Below are 14,777 nucleotides of genomic sequence, written 5' to 3' on the forward strand. Positions count from 1 at the left end.
TGATGCCTTTTTGCTTTTGGTTTGAGCTTAACAAATGAAAATTCACCTCCTGGGTGATTCTTAAGTGACCAATACTATGTCATTACTTTAGTCACTATATCATTACTGTCAAGTCTCATGTACTAAACTCTACTCTTCAACAGGTGCTAGTTCTCAGTCCATTACCTCTGTCTATGGATGTTATATGCCCCTGCAAATAATACTTACTTTAGGGTTTCATTTACATACGTATAAATTATATTTTCTTTATACAATGCTTAGAAACACCAGGAATATGCTTTTACTATACGGGGGTTGAAGCAGCATTGCCTAAGCAATTTAGAAACTGCAACCTGTGAATATCAGGCTTTTGTGCTGTCATTTTTGGCATTATTTAACTACTAACTAATGAAAATATTGTCTCATTTATTGCTTTATTATCATGACATATTAACAATTATGCAATAATGCCATAACACAGACTAACGATGCAATAAATTAATCATATTATATGGTATTTTTCATGCATCTACTCTTCCCGGGTTGAGCCTCTCTTTCTGTGTGGGGGTGAGAATAATGGGTCAGCTCATAACTGCTATTGTGAAATGCTAAACTCCCCTATTCAGCGATTAAAGCAGTCAGGCGCAAGTGCCCAGTCTGTGTGAATGAGAGACAAAGGGAGAAAGTATGGGTGGGTCACACAAGTGCACATGAGAGGAGATACAATTTACTGTGTGTGTAAGAGAGGGGGGGAGGTGGGTGAAAAAGACGGAAAGGGAGAGAGGAAAAAGGTAGGCATTAGCTGGAAGGTGATAAAGAATGAGTGAAAGATGAAGAGAGCGAAACCCACGGTGAAACTGCGCGGCTCAACAAACTGTGGGTGTGGTGTTGCTATGGCAATGTATATCCCATAGAGGGTGGTGACAACAGGTGCTCTGGCAAAACAAATGACTTCATGGTCATCAAGGCTCTTTGTTACGGTCGCCTTGTGTGACAAGCTGATTTAGATGGAGCGAAACACATCCTAGTCCTCTGCCAGAGCCTAAAGAGGATGCACGGCTCATCAAGTATTGATTAGAAAGACTCTAAAAGCCTTGCAGTCTGTCAGAAAACTACCAAAACATGCCATGCCTCAACCATTTAGTCTGTTTGGCACACATACTGGTTACATATGTTTGCCGATTTTTATTCTTCACATACTAATAAGAGCATAGTTTTACTGAGTTGCTCAGATAAAATAAGCAGTTTTTGGACTGTGATGAGGGTTTTTTTTGTATTTTATGATCACTTATAGACTAAAAAGACTATTGTGTGCATTAGGAAAGACAATTATCCACAGAGTGACCGACAAGTAAAGTAATCAGCAGCCCTCGTCAGGAGTAATCAGCATGTTCTCCATTCATGCTACAGTGAGCATTCAGACCACTGCAACATGAGCACACACCACCATCACAGCTCCCTGCCATTCATTTCGTAACTACTAACCTTAACCCTGAAATCTAAAATTAGCCATCCCTTTTGTGAACACTGCAAGATGTCCTCAATTTCAGAACATTGTGCCATTTTCTCAATTACTGCAAGGCCGTGTTGCCTTTAAAGTGAAGACACATAGTCACGCATCTTTATGTGACCATCTCTTATTGTCCAAGCAAATGACATAACCCCGCAGATTATTTAGTCATCTTATATCAGCTAAATCTCAGATCAGTGACCTCTGACCTCCAACCAGGAAACAGGAAGTAACTCTCTTCCCGATTCCCCCTCCAACCAATCTCCCATACCTCTATCTTTTAATTTGCATTTTTGGTTACACATCTCCCTGAGTACCTGTTTAACGTATCCTACTTTCATCAGAAATCTACCACAAATCTAAAAAAAAATTACAAAAAACAAAAAAACAAAACAGGAAATTACTCAGAGCAAAACATCCGTACATTCATGTGTGTCTGTGTTATGTCATACAGAAGTTTTGTTTCCCTTACAGTAATATTTTGGCAGTCATTGCTAGTACAGTATGACACAAAGGCTACATGTCAAAAAGGACCTCTGTTTCTTTCTTTATAAGAGGGTCATATTATGGGCTTAAAAAAAAAACCACTTATCCCCAAGACTATGAAAAGTGGGTAATATGTCATTTTAAAGAAGATTTAAAGATTAAAACTCCATTAGGATTTACATGCGTCAGATTTGAGGACTATAGTAATAAGCTGTCTTCCAGAATTTATGGATGGTGTCTTGTATAAAGAAACTTCACTTCAGGCAGGTAGCTAGCAGAAAAGCAAGTGCAACAAAGTTTGAAACAACATGTATTTATGAATTTCTGACGCCACTTTCAGACATCTTTTCCATTAAGCCTCCTTTGTGGACCATCATCTGTATGTTGTAGTAGTGTACTGTCACCAGGGGGACGGTGTCAAAATCGTGTAAAACATCCAGTACAGTGGGATATTCTAAACACTCTAAACATGTGTTTACACTGTTATTGGTCCTTTAACTTAGCCCCACTGACTGTATAGATGATTGACAACAAGGCTCCACTTCCTTTCCTGTACAACAGTGAAACCACACAATTGCAGGACCTGCTAGCTAACACGTAGGAGTCGGGGGTCATGACCGATACTATAGCCAAACAACCAGAGGCAGTTGACATGTTTTGGCTTCACTTTTGGTAACCTATGAGGTCATCCATATTTTCTACAGTCATGGTGAAGCCCCTGCCAAACAGAACAAAGAAGTCATAAAAGTCAACGAACTTCTTTGTCGTGATGCAAATTCAAATGGTAAAAACAACTGTCTGCGCTTCTCATGCTGTCTCCGCCCCCTTCTATGCGGTAAACTCCAACATCATTCTTTCCTGTTCAAACAAACTTTTCAACCAATCAGCATTCCCACCACACATGGCTGGATACCCATAGTCCTTCAGTTTGCATAGCCAAAGACCTACACAAATGTACACCAGCATGGGACCACAGATCCCACATTAACAACATCTGAATGGGTCAGGTTCATGTATAAATATACTGTTCATGTATACTGCTCATGTATAAATATACTAGGCTGTATTACTAGACTGGACCCAGTACTATTTCACTTTTAAACATATAGGGTGGGGGCAACTAGAGTCAAGGCTGGCAACTAAAACAAGACTCTTTCGTACATGGCAAATATGGCAGGTACATCACTAATGAGAGCAGAGATACTTGCTAGTGAAGTTAATCATGCTGAAGTTAGTGAAGTTGTATACAGAAACTTGACTGCAGGCACATAGCTAGCAGAAAAAGTAGGTGCTGACATCACAAAGATGCACACAAACAGACATTGTCAACTAGTCCTCACCATGTACATCTGTCAAGGTAAGTCTTGATTATTAAGATCCCGAAAGAAAAATGGCAGATTCAATTTAAACAGCAAAGTATCAATAACTTTGATTAAGACTTTAGAAGTCTCATTACCTGAATATTTATGTACAAACTGGGTATTATGTTTGACTTTTGTTCGTTGCCAGTTTCTGAGCTCCTTACTACCACACTCTGTCACAAATACTTCTGGCTAATGAGAAAAACTACTGACCCTACTTTCTGTTAATTTCCCACAAATTCACAGTCAATGGGTTCAATACGCTCTTTCCAAAATGTTTTACAAACTCCAGAGCATGTCAGTGGCTGCTAATGAGAACAAGTTAGTGTGGCTGCACTCACAGAAATAAACAAATGAACATTTGATGATTAATATAACAGTACTCTTTAATCCATGTTCAGATTATTTACACAGCCCTAGGTCATCATGCATTATGCTACTTTGCTTGCCTTTTATACTTTTTCATTGAATAGATTTTTAGAGTACCTAACTACAGATGATGGAAGTGATCCCTGAGAAGATTAACCTGAAAAAAGCTTCAAGTTTCAACTGTCAAGTTTCAGGAAGCAATCCTGAGGATATGCCGCAAGATATGATATCAGTATCAAGAACATAATATTACCAGCCTTTTCTAGCTGATACTCTCAGTGCCAAGACTGTCTTGTGTTGTGACCCAAACTGTGGCTTTCAAAAGATGAAGCCACTGCCTCTGGTCTGTTCAGCCTCTCTCTGAGAATGTGACCCTCTGCTGATTAATCTCTTTTTAACTATGTCTGGCTCTGGGCCAGATCCACAGGCCCACGCTCTCTTTCTGTTTTTATTTTATCATTTCTTTCAGAGCTTGACACTTGCCAGGGAAGGCAGTTTGCCCTTTCTTTTTTCTTCTCTGATGTTGCCCTTCAACACAAGGGCGTCCCATTCTACTACAAGGGACGCTTGCATTTAAGAAAAGAAAATGTGACGTTTTTGACATTTAGGTGGCTAAACCTCAAAAAAACGACTTCACCTTACCCTCTTCCATTTTGCCCTCTCCTTCAAACACGCCCTTTACTTCTCCATCCCTCATTCCCCTTCCGCACACTGCTCTACTCACCGTCTCCGTGGCGGTAATAAGCTGAACACTGCATTACAGTTTCCATTCATCCGTGCCTCTGTGATCTTCTCTGTGTGAATCGGAGTCCTGTGGTGCCTGCTGGCTGTGAAAGCTACAGAGGATAATACCTGCCTGTGGAGGCTGACTGCCACACTGTACAATATGTTCACCTTAATAACTGTTGTGACTGCCCCAAATGTCATTACACTCATGGAGAAGATGAAAGCCTCAGAGTGTGCTTTGTGGTTATAGTAACTACTTTCATTCACTGGAAAATGGGTAAGAAAATTGCAGTCACCTGGATGTGTGAAGGCCCCCCCCCCAATATATGCTACTTTATAAAAACAACACGGCACAACTCATTCAAACTGATGAAGGACAGCAGGATTATCTGTGTGCGTCTGAGTTGATGTGACGAGTTCTGCTCCCGTTGAACCCACAGGGTCAGGATGAAAACACACATACGCACACAAACACACACACATGGATGTTCCCATAGCCTTTCCGAATGGTTAAGCAATATCTTTCACTCTCTCTGGCACTCTCACCCTCTTTCTCCTCTTGTGTTTGACTCTTACTTCCTCACTACATGTGTCAGTGTTCCTTCATTACGCCTTTCAACTTGCCCTCATACACAGTGGTGGACCATAGTTTATTGTAGTGACTATCTAAAAAATGCTTACTTCCCCTGAGTCTTGTGTACACCCATCCTAAGTGAAGAGTAAGATTGCTTATTAGAGAGGTGCTAGCAAGCAACTGATAACAGTAGGGGATCGATAATGTGTACAATTTATTATATTTGCTACCAGATCTAATGCATCTAATCTAATACTGAAGTGGGCTAGTACTAACTGATGTCAATGTGGGTCAGTTAAATAGGTTTTAGGGGTGTAAACTGACACAGAATGCACAATACAGATATTCACAGGGGTTGCGGAAGCAGCTAAAAAAACACAATCAAAAACAAAAGCCAAAGGAAATGCAAGGTTTCTGCACTCTGCACTCCAGCAAGCTCAGAGTTAAGTTCCAGCTAGATCTAATGAGCAGATTCTCCCACCAGAACAACCAATTAAGGCTTCTCATTAGTGGGTTTGACAGAGCTGCCACTGTTCTGCACATCCTGAGAGCCTGACAATGAACATGGCACCGATGATTATAGATAAAACTATACACGCAGCGAGGAGCCTGACAGGAAAAAACACACCCCAGAAACAGACACGCTTGCCTCTGGGCTTCCCTTTACAGCTTACAAAACATTGTCCTTCCTGTCTGCACCAAAATTTATACTGAATGTGGACTAAAATATGTTCCACTGCACAATCCCATTAAAATGTGGCTTTGTGGCTGCTAATCATGAAAGCTTTAAAAACTGAAACGTTATACTTGCCTCTAAGTGCGCAACATGTGCTGCTACACAACAATAACCTAAACACCTGCAAAGCAAAACAACATGCATCACCAAATACAATAATATTTTATTTCCTCAGTTGCTTTTTTGATGTTGTACTAGGTTGGATTAAATTGTATAGGTGTCCGTTCTTAATTTGAGAACAGAAGCTCAGAAACTGCATTTAATTCTAAGAACACAGCTGTCTCATAAGAAAATCTTCAGCTGATAGGTAGCTCCAAAAACTCTTCATGTTAATGTACAGTAGCTGTGTGCATGAGGACTGAACAAGCTCTTTGTTTTCAAACAGAGATACATAGCAACGGAAACAACATTACTGGAAAATCTACGTTCTGTTCATGATATTAGAATAAACACTCATGCCAAGTCAAATGAGGTGCGGCATCATCAGAGTCCACACATAGGGTTTTTTTGTTTTTTTTAAATAACCGAAGAAAAGCCAGACATGCTGGTTGTTCTGCACGCAACCCACATGGATATGTATCAATATGTTAAAGTATAATCAGGTCCCCTTTTCCAAATTAAAATAAATAAATGAAATTAAAAGATCCTCATACTGCCCTGCACAAGGTTTTTTTGGGAGCTGGAAACAGGCACAAAGAATGATTGATCTGCATATCAATAGTTATAGAAACGTCTGATAAACAAAAATGCATTTTAAGCTTTGTTTTAAAGTGCGTTGTAATTGAACAAACTGGTAAAAAAAAAAAAAATTATCTCCATTCTGGTAAATTTCATTTTGCGGAAGGTCAAAATGTCTTTGGTGGGTGTCAAAATAAATAACTAACGAGTGATGTTTGAGAGACCCACAAGAAAAAGTTAGTGGTTGGTTGTTTTGAATGTACCTACCTCTCGAGCAGGGCTATCACTGACTACACTTACTATGGCCTACACCACACTGAGAAATAAGAATCACATCAACAGCTTCCCACCTCCACCATTATGTTAGCTTGTGAGCGCAGTGACACTGCATCCATCTGTTTAGTCTACAACAGCTACAACTAGGCAGGCCTGAATCTATTGAGAATCTAAAGTGGTATGTCACCACACTAATATTTATGAAAGGGCAGAATTGGCCTGCTGTGCTCTAAAGTCCTCAAAGTCTTCTCTAGCCTACAAAAAATCTTTGCACTGAATGAAAAAGACTTCACAGCTACATGGAAGTACAACAACTGTTGCAGCCTGGGAAATAAACTGATTTACTTTTAGAAACAACAATAGTTAGGCCTTTGATCCCAGTGTATGCATTAGGGGCACAGCCTGGGACTATCTACTGTCCATGACTTTATCTCTGTCCTGATGTCCTTCGTTACTATCTGACCTACCTTCCTTTCACATAGAGAGCAGAACACCACAAGCGGAGTGGCGCTGATTAAGGTCATGGGTACTTGACATCACATACTATGGCGTATGATTAGATTTAAGAGTGACACTTAGGAACCCAAGTACATGGCTAGATGTCCTAATATTAGTCGGTGTGTATTGCTCAAAGTTGTGGTACTTCGAAACATCAAACACAGATAGCCGTGGATATATTGGATGCTTTATGATCAAAAGGAGACATTTAAAGAATAACTTCTAGAAAAGCAGCATACTTCATTAATGTTAACAGTGGCACTGAACACACAGACATGAACAGATACGTTTGCTAGTTGCCACCGAGTTTTTACAAGTCAGCGCAATCTTGGCTCTTTCCAGTCTGCCTGCATTTGTCTGTAAAGTAGCTACGTCCTTCCCATACGTCAAAGCACAGATTCTACGGTGCTGTCTAGAAAGCAAATAAGAAACACAAGTACTGTTCTGCATGTAGACAGATTTATGTTACTACACCAATAGCACTTCTTCTTTAATATCCTGGTCATGAGAGCAACAATTGTATTTTGTCAAGCCAACATAGCCTAAACCAGAGACGTCAATCTCATTTTACATCATGTGCAACATACTCACTTTGATATTAACTGGGCCATATAAGGTTATTGAAATTAAAAGTAATGAAAGTGGAATTTCAACAGTACCTCTCAGTTTTTCTACATGTAGTAAATGAAAGAAGTCTTTCAACACATCTCTTTGAGTTTAAACTGTAAGAAATAAATGTGTAAAACTGCACAAAAAGTTAACTGGTAACTAAATGTCCAGAGTGTCCTGTAATTAATTTAAATAATTTAATTATTTATTTAAAAAAAAGAAAATTCCACAGTGGATTGTGAAAAAACGTGAACTTTTTTTGTTTATCTTTTACTTAAGTACTTTAAAGTTGTTTAAATGACCACTAGGAGGGTATTTAGCCTGATGAAGTTCAAAATTTATCCCCACCTACACATTTTCCAAAGCTGTCCAAACGACCGGCTTGGAGTAGTTGCCGCGCCAATTCTGGCCCCGGGCCTTATGTTTAAAACCCCTGGTTAAAAACCTCTTTGAAATGCAGTAAACAAACAACGTGGACTGCGTTTCCCAGACAGCTTTGTGAACCAGTCACGAACACGAAACTATATCAAACAAATACCAGTTATTTGAAAACGGTTTTAAAAGCACATGTCAGCACAGCCAAATGACTGGAGAAAAAAATAGAAAGAAAATGTAATTGCATACTCACTCTGAACAGCGTGGTGTTTTTAAATCTCCGTATACTACTTGTTAACTTAGCGGCAGGAAGGAGCTACACGTATTGTCCCGCAAAAACGGAGCCGGATGTTTGAATAGTCAACGATTACCATGGCGTGTTTAGACGAACCAACCGTTAATGTGAAGTTACCGTTACCTCAGCGGTAGCATTCACCTAACTAAAACCCAATGCAGCTACCACGAGTAAGGAAACTCTGTCTATTCATTTAGATAATCACTTTTTAATCAATGTAAGCTAGGCAGGTTTTTACCTGCTTCACAAAATCTTTGATGCTAACTACCTAAACACATCCGCGCGCGAGGAGCAAGGGGCATGAAGGTAGCTTAGGTGATAACAGGGATAATATGGAAGGAGATAGGCGCCATGAAGCGCCTCACAGCGAAGGTATGACCAGAACTCTAAATAACACCTTTCAGTAACAAACGCGGTGTTTGTTCTGCCTTGTTAGAACAACTACGTCTGGTTACAATAGGTACTTGCGCAGGTTAAGTACGCTACCGATATATTATATACAAAATACCCCCAAAACGCGATGAATCATCTGCAGTAGCTGATGTAGAAATCACGTGATTTAAAAGAGGCCAAATTATTCGTTACCTGTTGTTAATCTCCAACGATGCGTATGAGGAGACTTTCCCAAATGTGGACTCGCGCTCTGTTCTCCTCCAAAAAATAGCGAATGTCCCACTACCTCAGCCTCCAAAAATCTCAACTACAGTCCACACCGAAGATTTGGCGAGGGCGCAAAGCAGACGTATCCATCATCCACTAAGGCCCGCCCCATACAGTGAAAAACATCTTTTCGCAAGCTCCCATTGGCTTAGAGCCATTACTGTATTAGATCTTGATATGTGATTGGTCGCACGTATTGTCTTTTAGCGTCAGTGGGACGTTCAGTGCGGATATGGTAGTGCAAATGTAGCGGAGTAGCGCCCTCTCGAGGACGCAAATGTTAATGATATTTTTTACTTCTTTTTGGGGATTGGTTTAATTTTATTTAGACTTGACATTGAAGAGTGGACGAATTTTAGCTTAATATGTGAAAATAAAACAGTTTTAAACATTGAATAAAATGTAAATAAAGATTTAGTCAGCCAATGATTTTAACTGTTTTTTTATTGTGGTTTAATTTATTTGAGTTGAAAATATACTTTGTTTTTTGCCAAATGCCATAAAGTAACAGGAAAATGCACAGACCTCTGTAAAGTCAGGTAATGCATATTTTTGACTTAACTACATGTGGAGCACATATGAGTAGTCACACCTCAAGGACACAGGAAAAACCTGCAGATACAAGTAGTAGTGGTAGTGAAGGTAGATGAGTTTAAAGACCTTGAGTCAACCATGCAAAGCAACAAGACAGTGCACGAGAGGGGAGAAAGAGAGTGGAGTGGGTGGAGATCAGTCTCAGGGGTGATTTGAGACAAAAGGATAGCAGCAAGAGTAAAAGAGAAAGTTTACAAAGGAATAGTGAGACCTGCTATGATGTATAGTTTGGTGATGGTGGTATATGTTGGACAAAATATATCGATGATGGAGCTGTCGGGCAGGAGAAAAAGAAGAAGACCTCAGAGTAGGTTCATAGAAGTAGTGATAGAGGACATGCAGAGGGTTGGTGTGGCAGAAGAGGATGCTAGAGAGAGGTATGATGGAGGGAGACTATCCACTTTGGCAACCCCTGAAGGGAGCAGCCAAAAGAATAAGATGATGCAATACGGGTTCAATATTGTTTCTAAAATCTTGCATGTGAGTTGGTCAAGACATGTTTTTCTGTGGCAAACTATTTATACAGACTATATTTTTAAGTTATGCATTTATTATTAACATGCTTAGCCTTGGGGTTTGCTTAGTTTATTTCTAATTATAGTTCCTCATGATTTCTAACCCATCCTACAGAAGATCAAGCGCATTAGTTTTTAGCCTCCATTTCACTTTCATAAGCAGTTTATTTCCAATTCATGGGGGGGGGTCATTGCATAACATGAAGCACGGCTGCTGCTAAACACACCCGTAAATAAACACCAATGCGCACACCCAGATTAACAAAGCTCAAGTAATTGGCTTATAGAGTAAGGCAGCATGCAGATTTGACATCTACAAAAAGAGGAGTAAACAGCCACACAAAGACAGCAGTGATTTATAGCAGATTTTAAACAACTAAAAGATAAAGCTGAATGATTGAAATATTAGTAACTGGTGAAAATAGTGTGACATAAACTCTCTCAACTGGAAAAGATGACTGGATTTCCCAGTTAGGTAACTGAGAGGCGGGTGGAGTGTGTGCTTCAGTGGACTCACCATGGGCAAAGCAGCATTGATCCAGCAGCAAAGCAGTCCAGAGGAGCATGTACGATGAAACACAGAGAAGTTCAGTGCATCAGAAACTGCTTTAAAGCCCATGCATTATTTCACATCACAGCCACATGTTTATTTTATGAGCTACATCCACTACATTTGTACATGGATGCACTTAAAAAAAAAGAAAATGAGTTCATGCTTTTATATGCATAGCTAAACTAGGTTTTTACACAACCCTGTTTCATTGAGTCTGCTCATCAGTGAAGGTGACACAGCTGATTCCTTTGCACCTATGAGTCATCCAGACCAGACATGGGGAAAAAAGACCATACACAGCCCATCCCCTCACAGCATCGACAACGCAACAATTACTCACACTCTGTTAAAGTCACCTTCATTTGTGCCTAAAGTGTTCAACCTTTTTTATCTCACGGCCCTGTAACAGACTACTAAAAGGCTAGTTTTGTCTCTGTGTAGTTTAATGTCAACGTTTTTCTTGCTTCTAAGACATTCAAATTTGTGTGGCTCACCATTAAGACTAAGATCGCAATAAGAAAAACTACAGTAAACAGCAGTTAGGTTTTCTATAGCCCTGAAGGTATATTAAAAGCTTGAAAAGTGTACCTGATTGTCAAAGGTCCCATGTTGCAGAAATAGATCCAGCATTGAGATTAAGACAATCTTATGACTTGAATCTGCACCTAATCAGCCTGACTCAATCTATGGTGCCTGTATCTCTCTCTCTCTCTCTCTCCTAGCACTCTCTCTTCTGTTGATTATCTCATCCCTTCCTGTTCTGTCCTACAGAAACCTCTCAGTGCATGGTGAGCACCCAGCAAAGCTGTGGACTCTTTGCTTTCTGCTCCTTAGAAAGGCTCACAGTGTGGATAGCTGTGTCCTCCCAGTAAACCTATAACTTGCGCTCCAATTTACACAATACAACGGTATTTACAATGAGAACTTCAGCATTTTCACAGCCAGGGAGCTACAGTAGGCTAGCTGTTTGGTTTCACATACAAACACGAGATCAAGCCAGTGCAGATTCTCTGGAGGATTAGTGGCGAGCCCTTCTAAGGAGAATTACTCTGACACAGCCATCTGGATAGTAAAACATTGCCCACTAGATCAACTTTTGCCCTGCAGGTCTGTACCCTCATATGAGGACGAGCCAGCTATGAGCCTGTCATCCTCAAATCCTAAACTGAGAAACATTTATCTCTGTAACCTTTAGAAACTAATCAGCCCCCTATCTTTATTAGGGGAAAAAAGCTTGCTAAGTATTATTTAATGATTGGTGCATCCTTTCAGACTAATGATGTTCATGTAATTATCATCAGCAACAACTGTAAAGACAAAAAAAGCTCGATTTTTCTTTTAATCCACCCCCCATGAAATTCAGTCCAAGATTTTTTTAAATACAAGATCTTTATGATCTAATATCAGGTTACACTAGCTAAAACATCCTGAGATGTTTTCATCTCATTTGAGATGAAAACATCTCATTTCTTTATACTTTACTTGAAATTTTGCTACAATTTATGGAAAAGTGCAAAAATAAATGGAAATGCAGTACACAAATCAAAAACAGCTTATACAATCCTGAAATGTCCAAAGTCCATATTTTGTATGACCAGCTTTATTCTTCATAACAGTAGGTCTTAGACAAGCTTTTTTCTCATCTCTTTTAGTAGTTTTCTGGAATAGTTTTCAACAGGAAATTCAAAGCTCTTCTTTGGATGTTGACTGCTGTTTGTTCTGTTCACCATGCAGATGATTTCAGACTGCTTCAATAACGCTGATGTCCGGGTGCTGGGGAGGCCAATCCATAACTGATAGTGCTGCAATGTGTGTTTTTCTATCCAGGTATGTTTTTACTGCATTAGCAGTGTGTTTGAGATTCAGCTGTCCTGCTGGAAAATGAAGCTGTGGACAATCAGACGTTGTACAGATGGTTTTGTATGGCACACCAAAATCTAAAAGTACCTCTCTGTGTTTAGAATTCCATCAGTTTTGACAAGATCCCCAACACCACTGACTAAAATGCAGTCCAAACTACAATATAGACTCCACCGGATTCTACAGTTGGCTAGGGACACTCATTGCTATACCTCTCTCCTAACCTCCTCTACATATGAAAAACAGTTTGAACTAAAAATGTGAAATTTAGATTCATCACTCTATCAGAACTTTCACACCAGTTCTTGTTTAATTTGCCATACCAGCTTTTTCTCTCTGTTGCCTTCCGTAGAAACGGGTTCTTGAAAGCCACCCTTCCACTGGGACCATTTCAGGTTTCAGTGAACAGTCGATGGATCATTTAAGGGGCCAGCTACATCACTCAGGTTCTGTGTCAGGGCTTTGCTGCATTTCTTTCCTATTTCCCAAGGAAAGGACTTTCAGATAGTTTTTAGGCCTGCCAATTTCCTCCGATTTTTTAAGGACACGCTGCACACCATGCGTAGATATACCAAGATTTGAGTAATGCTGCAAAACTGTTTGATCCCATAAGTTAGATGTTTTTTTACACTTGAATTGAATGTTATGCTTGATTCACAGGCCAGAGTTAAGTGGCTTAACAAACAAAAGAAAAAACTCAAGCCTCTGATAATGGTAAGGTACAAGGACCAGACAGAAAATTAAAAAATTAGTAGTAAAGCAACCAATGAAAGCCTTTGAAAGACCATCAGAAAGCCTGGAGAACTATTACCGGCTCCTTGGAAGCAAAATATAAAGAAATGAGGGGTGGCTCAAGACTATTGCATGCTACCGTTGCTGAATGTGATGCCATATATTTTAATCATTTCAAAAAATCCTTCTCAATCATCAGTTGAAGAGTAGGAACAACACTTAGTTTATGATACTATGATATGTAAATATTATTAAAGATGTCAAATGTGTCTTTTGTTCTGTAATGTCTATGAAAACTTCTCAGGGGTGATTTTTCGAATTTTAAAAGGTTTCATCCATGGCAACACAAATGGCAAATAAAACATGCACAAGGGGAATATAATACCTGTATTAGTCCTGAAGATTGCCAAGCATAGAAGGGGAAACACAATCACATTTAACAGAAATACGCTAAAACACCCCCCTACAATACCCCTGATTCACTGCAAACCATTTCTCGTTTTCACAGTCAGTGAAACTTCTCTAAGCTAAGTGGTATGCTGTCTATGCACCTCTGTTGCCTGCAGTCTACAAGCTGAAGAGATGTACAGCTTCTATGCTACACACATGCTAAGACAGGACAGTACACCCACATTAGGCAAAAACACTGAGATGGATTTTACCTGACAAACAGCTGATAGGCGAGGATTGAGTGGACTGCAGACTTCCCTGAATAAGTCTACTTCTCTTGCTCTATCTTCAGCAAATACCTTAACACTGAACAAATACTTCTTTATCCATTCACACCTATTTGCTGTTATGTAAAGTCAGCCTTTAACTCTCTCACTCCCTCACCCTGCCTCTTATTGTGTTTGTGTGTGGTAACTCTAAACTCCAGGATCAGGTGTCAGTCGAGGAAGGAAGAGAGAGAGAGAGAAAAAAAACCTTCGAAAAGACAAACAACTTCATCTACAGATCAATAAAGAGCGGGAAGCCATAAACAGAAAGTTATGTTAAAATATATATGTACATTGATGGGAAGTAGTATGGGAATGCATGAAACATACAGAGAGAGCTTTCTCTGCAGAGTCGCCCATCATTAGCTTATCAGCAGCAATAAAACACTTGTTTATTTAGAAACTTGTTCTTCAAGTGTCACCAAGCTACAGTCTATAGTTTCAGCTCTGTGTTTGCACTTGTTTAATCACATAGAGGAAGCATACCTCACATCTGGGCACAGGTGTGCCACAGCACAGCAGCGAATTATATATTTTTGCACTTTGTACTCTGCTTTATTTATCTTAAAGCTGTAGCAACTAATCCTTTTGCATAAGTAAATGGTAATATAAAATATGAATCTACCAGTAAATTATGCTTTAGTATTATATATAAAGCTACCCAGAAGAATATCA

The 14,777-nt window shown here is 39.6% G+C and overlaps 1 protein-coding gene across 10 annotated transcripts in view; it reads right to left on the bottom strand.

Moving 5' to 3' along the window:
• The window catches only part of epb41l2 (erythrocyte membrane protein band 4.1 like 2), a 49,263-nt gene extending 40,004 nt beyond the window's left edge, over positions 1–9,259 (bottom strand). For 4 of the 10 annotated variants that reach the window (XM_040017417.1, XM_040017423.1, XM_040017419.1 and 1 more), the window contains exon 1: positions 9,058–9,246. The gene's annotated coding sequence lies outside the window, so the exon portion shown is untranslated. Of the gene's footprint in view, positions 1–9,057 lie in introns of all 10 variants that reach the window. The other 6 variants (XM_040017415.1, XM_040017416.1, XM_040017414.1 and 3 more) reach the window with 4 other exon arrangements.
• Between the last annotated feature and the right edge of the window lie 5,518 nt (positions 9,260–14,777).

The sequence above is a fragment of the Simochromis diagramma genome, unplaced genomic scaffold (genome assembly GCF_900408965.1).
Source record: "Simochromis diagramma unplaced genomic scaffold, fSimDia1.1 OVJJ01000802.1, whole genome shotgun sequence".
NCBI classification, from domain to species: Eukaryota; Metazoa; Chordata; class Actinopteri; order Cichliformes; family Cichlidae; genus Simochromis; species Simochromis diagramma.